The sequence below is a fragment of the Saccostrea cucullata genome, unplaced genomic scaffold, assembly GCF_032062105.1.
Source record: "Saccostrea cucullata isolate Sc308-1 unplaced genomic scaffold, CSIRO_AGI_Scuc_v1 ctg103, whole genome shotgun sequence".
In the NCBI taxonomy this organism is placed as follows: domain Eukaryota; kingdom Metazoa; phylum Mollusca; class Bivalvia; order Ostreida; family Ostreidae; genus Saccostrea; species Saccostrea cuccullata.
The window spans coordinates 18,089-31,522 of record NW_026937060.1 but is presented as its reverse complement, the minus strand read 5'-3'; positions in this window follow the sequence as shown (position 1 = coordinate 31,522).

Here is a 13,434-nt window from a genome sequence, read left to right as displayed (position 1 = left end):
TGCACATAATGGAATGAAATTTGATATACAGATTTAACATAAGAATATCTGGGTCAAGTTTTGCTTTGGGTACAATGGAACCATTTCGGACAGAGTTATGGCCCTTAAACTTATAAAAAAAATTCCAATCACTTGGAGGAGGGTGGCATAAGTGTTTTACAAAACTCTCTTGTTTAAATCACATTTTAATAACAGTTTAAAACCAAGTAATTTTCGTGGATTTCTCTCTCTCTCTCTCTCTCTCCGTTACATCATCATGTTAAAAAATGCTTACATCTAAATTAAATGAAACAGGTATAGAACTTATGTTTTAGTGTGTTATTTTGAAAACTACGATAACTGAAGATACTCTTGATGGTAGACAATGAAGCAAGCAAGTGTAAAAAATTTTGAACTACTGGAAATTCAAATATTTTCGTGGGATCAAATTTCCACGTTTGAGGAAAAAATATTTGTATGTAATTTTACATTTCGTGGTGGTCATAATTTTTTTTTAGGTCTCTCCATATCTCTAAAACAACGGAAAGTAAGCCTTCACGAAAATTACTGATTTTACAGTAAATTACTCTTCATCTGTACCAAGTCTAATTCTTTCATCACATGAAAGAGATAAAAAAAAGGAGAAACATTCTGCTATATATATCCAACTAATTGGAACAAAATCTTGATTTTTTTTAACCTCGCTGGGATGAAGATTCTTTTTTATGTACACGAGCACTTGTTTCAATGACAAATAAGTTCCTGTTTCAATTACTTTCCCACTTAAACACAATCTCTCTCTCTCTCTCTCTCTCTCTCTCTCTCTCTCTCTCTCTCTCTCTCTCTCTCTCTCTCTCTCAATGACAAGAACAAATTATTGCGCTCTGTATAAGTAATTCATTACCGTAGTCAATATTTATCTCATCTTTATATGATTTTTGTAATTATCGGTATATATACTATGTAAAAATCATTCTCATTGTATTGGTATATTTGGTATTTTACTTCTCTACCGCTTTGTATGCTGTGGTACCCTTTACGGAAATTAAAAATATACTAACTTAAAGAATTGTGAATGTTAACAGACCTGATTGACTGAAACCTCCTATCGGAGCAAGATTTATTTTAATTTCTAGCTCTTCAGCTCTTCAGAAATATTAGCATACATGCGTATCTAAAAACGTCTGAGTTAATGGGTGTCAAAATTGCTCCTGCTTTTTTTTCGTTTGCATTATGGCAATTTAGAAAAATTACCATACTTAAAGTAGAAATATGCTTTTTATACCCCCCGCTTGAAAAGCGGGAGGGTATATATCTTTATATGATTTTTGTAATTATCGGTATATATACTATGTAAAAATCATTCTCATTGTATTGGTATATTTGGTATTTTACTTCTCTACCGCTTTGTATGCTGTGGTACCCTTTACGGAAATTAAAATTTTTATTTTAAAAATCTCATACCACTGAATGAAATTTGATGAAACTTTCACGGAATCTTTATTACATATTGCCATTGTGCACCTCCTATTTTACTTTTTGAACTCACATATATTTTGGATTTTCCAGAGAAAAACATGGACACTGCCATTTTATTCATATGGGAGGCGGGGGGTATCATTTAGTGAGCTCATTGCTCACAGTACCTCTAGTTAGGTATTCAATTCAGATTCCCTCTCTTTACATGTGAAGACATAACTGTTGCAAAACACAAGGCGCAGTAGAAAAAAAACAAACAAACTTCGATATATCATTTGAATAGAGAAAACAGATTTTGAACAAACATTTCGTGGTGGATTTTATTCATTTATTGCCTTACATCAATTGGTTGTCTTCGCCATAAACTCCATCTTCTCTTCCAGTTTCTGAAAATATTTGTCTAATCTTTACATATTAATCATTTAACTGTTGGAAAAGAATCTAGAAATGCTAAAGTATGCATGATGTGTTGGTTTACAAGAATTTTATATCTCATTTACTTTAAATCAGTCAGCATTGAAGGAAAACTTTCCCCATAAAGAAAAGGTGGGAGAAAATATGAAAACAATTCATATCCTGTGTGAACTGCCAGCAGGGGATGCTCACTCCTCCATAGCACCAACATCTGATGTTTTAGTTCTTGTTTACTCTGCTCCTATTTTGTATTGTTTTGTGGACTTTGATATTGAATACTGTTCGTTATTTCCTTCATCTTATTATTTTTTCAAATAAATGCTGGTTTCGGGCATCTAAGCTATCTAAAATATTACATATAATGAAACTGTGTAGTCTATTAGTCCATTTTATTTCCATCACGTGAAACAAATTATACTCACTAAAGATGTATGAAACAATCACTCAAAAATATTTATTTATCAATTATTCTACTCATTTAATTTTTTTTCAGTGATACAATCTCATTTTGTTTTGTAATTACACATGTAATTAAAAATCATAAATACTACCAGTCAAATTATAAGGACGGTTCCCCCTTTGTATTAATCTCTGTTTTACTTTTCTACTTCTAAATGGATGTAGCGCTAGATGTATTCATGGTTTCAGTAAATATGTAAAATCAGGAATTTCGTGCATTGCCTAGGTCAATCAGTTAGTAAAGGTATTTACATTTGAAATTATTGAATAGACAAGGAAATCACATGTTTTTACTGAATTATTTAGCCAATTTTATACGTTTTTACAAGCCTAAGGAGAATGACTATACATATAATTTTAAAAAATCAAAGAATTTATAAACTATTTCATATGCTCCTTTTAAAAGGAAAGCTCCATATAAAGATATACAAAATGATAAAATTTTAAAACTAATATATGAATTTTTTCTTTGCCAACACACTGATAGTTGACAGCTAAATATACCTTATCTAAAAAATAAGTTAAATCTGGTGGTTAATTTAAGATTAAATTTTTGATATACTTAAAAAATCAAAGAATTTATAAATTTATATGCTGGTTTTAATTCTGTAAGAATTTTCTTGAGTGACATTTTTCAAAGATTAATATAATTTTAAAACACACTATTTTTTCTTAATTTCCTTTTTAGAAAGAATTCTTTGAACTATTATGAGTTCATTTTTGATATACTGACATTAGCTCAATAAATTTTCTGTTTTAATTCTTATGATATTTTTTCGGATATTTTTCTAATAAGATAATTTTAAAAATATTTTATTTGAGTAAAGATATTTAAAAATTTCCAATTTACCGTTGATATTGATATGTTAATAAAACATGTGCTACAAAATAAGTACGTTATCCATGCCAATTTTTTTTCAAATTAAAAATGTATATATGTTTATGAAAAGAAACTTATCATTCTAATGATGGTCATGTAACACAGAGAAAGTATGCTGTGGTAAAAACGTATCAGTTTGTTTTTTATTTTTGCTAGTTTCATCCAATCGTTATTTAAACAGTCTTGGACATATTTCAGTAGTGTTGTAATGTACTTTAAAAAACTTTCGCACTTTGAAAAAAAAATCAAAATGTGTTAAATTTTGGACCAAGTTAACGCACTTGGAAAAATTAAAATTTATTTTGAAAGTGCAAGTTTAATATTGAACATTTTAGGAATTTGAGGAAACAGTACACGGCTTAGCTAATACTAGTATTCTTGCAAAATTTAGATATGATGCATGTAAATAATTATTTGAATCTGGTTGGATAAATCTTCGGAGATGTCACTTCAAGATCTGAGCTATGGGCGTTTTAAATATTAACATATGGGTACGAAAAGTGCAACAAATGAGGTCCAAGTTTTTGGCTTATTAAACTAAATTTTCCAAAACAAAATGATGTATGTTCCATCTATTAGCATAAAAATGGTTAATTCCCGCGCAATGGCCGTTTTATACATTATGATGCTTTATTCTTGTAGGACAGGTGCGTAATTTTGTCAAAGTGCGTTGCCACGTACGCGGTACATTCTTGTACCTTAGAGTGTCTAAATTGTTTTTACGTTTGCACGTTTTTTCCAACTAATCACTTTTATTTTAATAGATTTAAAAAATAAAATATTTTTCTGAATTTTCTTGACTGGTTTTATGGTTTAATTATATACATTAATTCACATTAAGTTATTTTTTTTACATTTTCTCTGTATGCATAATATAAAATCGTATAAATGAAATATATGGAGATAAAGAATAGGATTCAAGTCCAAAAGTGCATTAAACATTACAAAATACGAGCAGATCATACATGTACAAGGACCTCCAAAACATCAAAAGAAGGTACCGTGAAGGAGTGAGCATCCCCTGCGGACCAGTCACACCCGCTCCTTGTCATGATCGGGAAAAAATTTCTTTTTTGCAATCAAAGTTTGACAGAAATATCATTTTATATCAGACTGATCAAACAAAGAGTTAATAGGTGAAAAGCCTCTTTCTGACATCAGAAATTAACTCTCAAAAACACTTATTTTATGATCCAAACTTGAAATCATGTTTCCAAAAACACAGCATCAGTTAAGATATTTTGCGAATCAAAGCACATAATGTCAAATAGAAAGCAATAAAAATGTTAGGATCAGTATTAGTATTTTTCTAATCGTTCATTAATAATTGATAAAGTGTACTTTATAATAAAAGAGAGTGAAACACTTGCCTGTAATTGTTGATCTAAATTTTCCAACAATAAATCCATCTTTGAGTATTGTTTTTCTAAAGTAAACATACGGGTATTTCTGTTCTTCAGTTCTTTGATATAATATATCCACATAATCAGTATCTTATTTCTCCTGAAAAGAATATTCATCGTCATTAAAATATTACAAGAAAGATTGTGAAAGAAAGTAGTAGATATGGTCACAAGAAAATTTCGTCAAATTGTGCAAGTCAAGTGTTTTGCCATGGGAATCCTATGTCCTGTTAAAAAGTAAAAAAAAAAATAAGGGATCACAATGCTACGATATAACAAAAATGCTGTGAATGTCTCATTAAATGTAAAATGGATAAGAGTTGGAAACTAGTACCCGAAAGCTTAACGTACATACAGAAAGACAGATGAACGAATGGATACCCCCAGTACTATATGCTTCTAACTGTTTAAGCAGGGGTATAATGTTATCTCAAAATTGTGGAATGTCATCATATCAAAAAAAGTTCTTAAGATATTTAAAAAATTATTCCGATGTGAAATTAATATTGTATAAAATCTGGCTTTACATTTCGTTTCTCCTTTCTATAAAAGTAAAACATGATTATAAATTACTTTTCTCCAAAGTGGATCATCCATGTTATAAAGAATATACCAAGACAGTAAAACTTACAATTTTAGGTACAGTATAATTGTTCATGTCATATTTGTTCTTGAATATGAGGCTGATTTGTACAACTTACGAACATCCAAGGCTCAAAGAATGCTTAGGAGTTAGCTTTTTAATCCTTCTCCGATAATCTAGAGGAGAAAGATCAAGTTAAAGAGAATTATCTAAACAGTAACGGAAGAAATCTTGCTGTTTGCTTATATAACCATCATTACTAAGAAAAATAAGAAAAATATGCAAATACTAAAAAAATATATATATTCCTTGGAAATTAAATATTGATACATCATTGTTAATGTTTTATTTTATTTTTTTATTTCTATATATCATTATAAAGCGTACCTTCAAATGATCCCTTCTTCCTTTTCCTTGCATAATTGACAACATTTGATTGTCTATCGCATGTGTATGTTTTCTTCATTGAAGAGCAGTTTTACAATCTTTATCCTAATCATTCAAAAGCTTTTTTAAAAAGAATCGCTGTGAAAGATATTTTTCAAGTGATTCGTGCCTTTACATTTTAATTGTTACATAAATGCAATTAGCCAAATGATCAAACGATAATGCCTTTGCTGTAACACGTGTGCACGTGAGCGTTAACGCCTCTTTCCATGAAATTAATTACGCAGGTTAGTACATTAACAATCGTGTCAAGAATATGATGGCTGAAAGAACATTAAAATTAAAATTAAAAATATCATTACCTCTAAACACGGATATATATCTTTCGCTAAAACATAAAAATGGACTAACTATAAAGGTTCGACGGTTGTCCCAGAAAATTTAAAACATGTATTTCATAAACTTTCTGTCAGACATTATTAATTTTTATTTTGCCAAGTTGAGAAACAATATTTTTCGTCATTTTTACGAAATATTATAGGGCTGTTATGCCATTAGGCAACTGGATTTAAGGTACGTCACTATATGAATTACTGTACTTGTAGCGTATAAGTGGAAATTTTAACGAGGCACAAATTATCGATTTGTCCTTAAAAGTGGTATTTCATTTTTAGCGATAAGTAACTTCAGCTATTCTAAAATGCTCAATAATGAAGTTGTTACAAATGAAAGGTAATTAATTTTAGCGATATTCAATTTTAGCGTCCTCAGACACCCTCTATATTAATGCCAAAAATTAAACCATCCCTACGGTATAAAGAATTTCTAGAGAAGTATATTTTTCAAAAGTATTCATACTGTAGATCACTTTATCTTCGTGACACCTAATTTTCGCACAATACCTATTTGGTATTTATTAGCGAGACAAAATATCGATTTTTTTATATAAAATATTTTGTTTTATAATCCTTTTACAAATATACGCAAGAATAAAAATTTTCGCGAGCACACAGTCTGGTGTAATCACACGAAAATAAAGTTCTCGCAAATTAAGTGATTAAAAGTTACACAAGACTAAAAATTGCTAAGAAAAAGGGGTCAGTGTACTTCTTACTGAGCTTCGGTAAGACTTATTTCATTTTTTTTTTGTATTTACATGTAGTTTATTCTCTTTAATGAATCTCTATTATATTTTTTTTTCAGATACACCCAAAGCGATATATTTATCTTATCTTTAAATAGTAAAAAAAAAATAGTTATCATTGAATAAATCATGAAATTAATGCACAAAAGTCATTGATTGACCTACGTGTATTTCCACTTAGTAAGTGTCTTAGTTAAGATATTGAAAATTAAAATGGTCAACGAAATATTTATTTTCCTTGTATTAAATTGTCTTTACTTAAGTGCTGATCCTTGGAAAGTATAATGTACTTAGAAATATAGGAGAAAATTCAGTGATGTAAAGTATGAAAAATTAATTGGTCAAAATATGCAACTTTAAGCCAAAAAAGGTAAGTTTGTTCTTGACTTTTTCAATGTAAATATTTTTATTTCTTGAAAAAGTCTGTTGATTGGATTTGTATAATCTGTTGTAAAATTATAAATCGGGACCTCCATTTGAAAATTCTTCCATATCATAAAGTAATATTTTTCTAAGTAAAAATATTTCGGGCTAATTAAATTTTCAGATACCGGTATTAATTTAAACAAATGAGTAAAGAACTTTATTCGGTAATAACCAATATTTGCCCCCAAAATCAAACTTTGACGGAGAAATATTTAATTATGTTCTTAAACAGGGTGATATATGCTGACTTCAAAGCACTGAATATTTTCATAAGCAATGACGTCATATGTTTGAAATGACGTCACAAAAATGACGTAAATTTAAAAATTCCAAGATTTCTGCAGAAAAATGCATAAATTACGTCGATATTTTGAGTAAAAATTACCGAGCGCAAGTTTGATCAGGCTCAATATTTTGATATAATGTGTAGAATAATAACATCAATGAAATGTGTAAATATTGTTCCTGAGCAAACTTGCGCTCTATAAATTCTAAAGCTAAAATTGTTGAAATTTTGTCCATTTTGTCCTCTTTCTAAAAAAAATTATATAAAATCGGACTAGTTTGTGACGTCATAAAAACAAAAATTGTCAATAAACTACTTTGAAACTATAATATGTTCTGTAAATTTTTATCTCTTATACAATTTATAGAATACAGCACATTTCAAGAATTTTTCAAAATTTTGACTTTTGTGGGGGCAAAGATATGCAGTATACCTCATATAGTTCTTTGAAAATTTTCTTAAGCTTGTACAACTTTTTCCATCACAAGAAATAGTGCCGTATACATGCTTCTTTATGATTTTTGGTTTACATCTTTTTAAAGAAATGTAGAATAGTTTGCATTGTTCAATTTAAATATCAAATACAAATGATTTGCAATAAATAGTTTTGAAGTAAGGGGTTTCGAAGGCTGACCTTTTCTATAAAGCTGACAAGTGACAGACTTTAAAGGGTCTTGAATATCAGTGGTCGGCAAAGGTCAATTTATGACGTTCAAAAATAACATTGCCGTCTATATGTTCCTTATTTCCAAGATATACGTAAACACATTGTTTATAATTATGATACGTGTATAAATCCAAAGAAACCCATTAATGAAATATGTGGAGATAACTAACAGTATTCGAGCTCAAAAGTCCATTAAACATTAAAAAATAAGAGCAGAGCAAACACGGACCCCCAAAACATCAGAGATGGGATCAGGTGCCATGGAGGAGTGAGCATCCCCTGCAAACTGGTCACATCCGCCGTGTGCTCCTTGTCATATGTTCGGCAAAAACAGAAAAAAAATGTGCACAACTCAATGTGTAAACAATCGCCTAACAATCAGTCAGCATTTGACTTTTAATTATAAAACATTGTATTAACTACTGTACTTTTTGTTTGGGTCTCAAAAGGGCTAAGTCTGAATCTTTCTTTCGCATTTTTTCATTCAAATTATAAGAATATTTCCTTATACATGTAAATGAACACATTTTTTCTTTGTATACTCCCGGTCGAATACTTATATATTTAGAATAAGTGTCTTGAGAAAAATAAAGCCAATTGAGGATGTTAATTATAGAGAAATAAAAAAAAAATAGCGATACTGAGTATTTTACTAATCTACTTTTGATTTACCTGGAACAAATATAAAAAATTGGAAAGGATATCAGCTGATGGAAAGAGCTGGTAGAGCTAGTAGTACATTGTAAAACCCCATTCTTCCTGAGCAAATATCCAAGCCATCTTTGCTCTGATCTATGAATGTTAGTTTTCTAGGCCTCCGAACTCCTTCCCTTTACTGAACTCCTCTAAGCTATTATAATTTCGTATCACACAAAACAAAGCAGAAATATCATCAGATAATATAATTTCTTGCTAATGCATAACTATAACTTAAATTTTCGATAGCAGTAATTCTGGTCATCAACAGACAACAGAATGATTACATAAATATACTATAGTTAACTATGATAAATCAAGGTTCTCGCTATAGAACATTGTAAATCAACGTATTTTACTGTCAATTTCAGAGAGATGTTGTTGTTTTTTTTTTTTTTTACTTTTTTAAAATAAAATTCCTATAAGTAATTTTCTGATACAGTATTAAAAAGAACTTCTTTTCTTGTAAATTAACATTTTTAAAAAATATATCATTGGTATGTAATTTTAGAAATATTTTAAAAAGCTCTAAATCTTCAAAAAAAATTCTAGAGTAAAATTTCACAGTAAATAAAAGTATCAAAGTGCAAAATATAGTTAATTATATCATAACGAAAATTGCAGTAAAAATAAGAATGTAACATATTTTATGGATTTGCACTATTCGTCTTAGAGAGATAACAGATGCGGGCTCTGAGAATTCGGCAGTGGAAAGCTGGATTTTGTCTCTTTCTGGTTGCATTTATACAAGTAAGATTATTTTGTAGACTTGCTCGCGTTTTGGTCAGAATTATTAAATTTTCACATGGCTTATTTTATTTACACGGTAAACTTTTTATATTATAAGTAGTTATATTTATAATAAAGTTTAGTATCTTTTGTAAAATTATTTATTGTAATTATATATAAATATTAGAAATGGATTGTTTAATTAAATAAAGAGTGGAAAGCTGGATTTTGTCTCTTTCTGGTTGAATTTATACAGATTGGGTAACATCACCACTCCCCATAATCTGTAATGCGCTGGACATGCAGAAAGAGAAGAAATAAATCCTAGGGAGAAATATACAAACTTGGACATTGAGAACCTGATTAACTTTGTCTGGTCAGGACCAGGGAATTGGAGGAAGGTTTTCCCTGGCCCTTAAAACCTCTAACATGCGGAACAGCGAAGAACGATCCCGGGAGTTTACAATTAGATCCAATAACCAGACAAATGATATAAAAGTCAAAAACAATTCACAAAACAAACAGAATCCCAAAAAGAACATTTTTATTTTTATGAAAATTAACTGCATTAATTTTTTTGTCAGTGGAATTGGACATAAAAAAATTTGAAACACCACTAGAAATAATTGTGTCATAATTTGCATGTATTTCTACTTAAAGTTTGAATTTTTTGTTCTTCTTTCACGTATGGCGTTTGTTTAACCTATATTTATTGCAAAAACTGTTCCAAGAAAATTCCATTTCTTCTTACCTTACACTTTGATCTGAAATAAATATAAATGTAAATGTCTGTCAAGAAGTAAGTTAATGTACTGACAGAGTATAGATTTGACTGAAACATTCGACTTTAAACCCCTGTCACACGATGTCTGCGTCCTCACGACGATCGCACGGCGTTCATAAAAAATGCAAAACGCCGAGGTGATCGCAGTAGAGTCTCCTTCAGCGCCGTGACAACGCGGCGAGATCTCCACTGCACGCGGTAGGGTCGCGTATAGGGAATCCTAGAACGCCAGGGGACGGCGATCACGTTGGGCATGCACAAAGTACGCGCCGTGTGATCGCGGTCTAATAAAATCGCAGTAGAAACGTAGTGTGATCGCCGTAGCAGCGCGGTGAGATCTCCGAAAACGCAGTGGGAGCTCCGTACGAACGCCGTAAGGACGCACATGATCGCGGCACGAACGCAATGATAGTATACTGCGCTTCCACGGAGACCTCAAGGAGCTTTCGCGGAGTCCTTGGAGGTGTCACTGCGCTTCTATCGCGCTTTTACGGAGCTTGTAATGAGATGAACCGTCTTGTTATCTTTTTGACTGCGAATACACGGCGACAACACGGAGTTGTCACTGCGATCGTTGCGCTCCCATGGCGTTTCTATAGCGTCCGTTGGCGATCACAATGCGCTTTCACGCCGTTGTTAGAGCGTTGATAGCCAGCTCACAAAACAAGAGCAATGGCATCATATTTGATCAGCAATAATTGTATAGGAGCATTTAAGAAAAACATAAGAGAGAAAATTACACCAGCAGAACTTGTTCTGTTGTTTCACTTAAATTTTATAGCAACTTTTCAGTGTGTTTATTTTTTTTACATTCATAATAAAATCAAAGAAAATTTAACAACACATCTGAACCGAGGAGTTTAATCATAAAACTATTAATAATTTAGTACTAAATTATTCAAACAGAACATAATATTTCTTGCCATGATTATGAGTCTTTTCATCGTGTAACTTGAACCTTTAAACAAAAATGTTTTAAATTCTTTCTGAATATATATCAATGGGTATAGAAAGCATTGTGAACGTATTGTGAACGCAGCCAGCGCAGTGAGAACGCCATGAGCACGAGGTGAAAACTCCTAACACGCCGTGAAAACTCCGCAGAAGCGCAGTCAATCGCCGAGAGATCTCCGTGGAAACGCAGTAGAACGCCGTGAGATCGCCGTACAATCGCGTCCGTCGCCGCAGGAACGCCGTGACATCTTCAAAATTTTACAGAAATTTGTGCAATTTCCCTGCGATTCCACGGCGTTTTTAAAAATTTAACAACGCCGTAATGACTCCGTGTGAACGCAGCTTGGTGTGACAGGGCCTTTAATTGTATTTTGTGTAATTTATCTTTTTAAAAAAATATATTTCATTCATTTCACATGCAACAAGTTGGTTTGTTCAGTTGAAGAGGTTTACTATATATAGTTATATTTGTTGTTAAATGGGAAAAACAAATGCTTTGAAAATGTGAACATAGTTTTTTTTTTAATTACATATTGTTAAAGATAAGTCTTAAACCCAACAATACGCAGTGACATGTTTGAAAAGGTCGATTAAGCTATAATAATATTATTTGAATATATTTTATTTACATACTATCAAATTAGGTACCAATGCAACTCGATCGCATCTACCAACCAGCCAAATGTGTTGAATTGCATTATGGGTTACTACAATGAAATATATGGATGCAACGAACAGTATTCAAGCTCAACAGTCCATTGAAAGAGCAAACATGGACCTCTAAAGGAATCACTGTCCAGTTAATAGTATAGCATGCCAGGGTATCAACGATACGTTATGCATAAATTATCCCACGTTTCCCAATATCGTTGATGTCCCTTGCATACTATACTAACTAGACAGTGGTTCCTTATATTTCAATTTCATTGTGAAATGAAATTTTAGATTTCGATTTTTAAAATTTAGACTATTAGATTTAAATAACACGAGGTCTCCCATGTCAATTTCAATAGTCCTCGTCCACTGACGTCAAACACAAAGACAGCCGCACGAGATTTACATGCATATGAGGCCTCCTTAGCTCCTGACTTATCGATTTGCCTACTTAATTTAAATTCTGGTAGAATTATCAAGAAACCAACCCCACTCACTTTCAAAGAGTTGTCACAGAGAAAACAAATAGAAATGGAAATATTAAAACATCAGTTCTTTGGACAATATAATTACCACTTCACGCCAGATAAAATTAGTTCGTTCTGTTTCTTAAGTACAGTACATACAGTACATGTACTTTCTTTCATGTGTGAAATATTAATTAAGTTAACCAACAGTAAGCAAGTTCAGTAGTCCATGGAAACAATACATACTGGTGAAGTGGAAACACGGATCCTTAAGAACATTAGAGATGGGGTCATGTGTCCTTGAGGAGTAAGCATCCCCTGTAAACCGCTCACACTCGCCATGGGTTCCATGTCATGATAAGGAAAACAGAAAAATCTGTAGACAGTTCAATGTTAAACAATGGCCTGACAATGACATACATGACTGTACATTATAAGTTATTCCCCTTTTTTGAATGTAGAGGGCATATCCGGGTGATTCCACAAATTTGAGACAATTTTCATAAGTGAAGAAGTTAATATTGCTCTTTCTTCTTTCTCTGTCCAACATGGTTCAATGAGCTTTGTAATACATATGCTCTTTAATTTTAACGATAGTCACAAGTCAAAGAAAACAGATTTTATTATATTTAAGAAGTAAAATCAATTTTTTATGCTTTGGTCATGACCGCAACGATATAAAAACATGCAGTTTCTATTTTTCTATATATTGAAAAGAAATATTTTTTTTAACCAATGAAAAGAAAATGAAAAGAAAATTAATACTCTGTAATATAATAGAAGTTGTAGAATTTTGGAATACGTTTCTATTCTGTGGAGGGCCAAATAAATCGCCAGATGTAATAATATGCTATTTTTGTAATTACAAAATCAATTTTTGTTGTTGTAAAAAACAAATATTAATACGTTTTAGGAAGTAACAGGCATAAAATGAAGTAAATTATATCACCAAGGCTTATTTTTTTACTAATAATTAATAGCATGTAATTTTATTTGCACGAAAGACTGGTGCTGTGGTCATGACTAAAATTTTCGGTCATGAC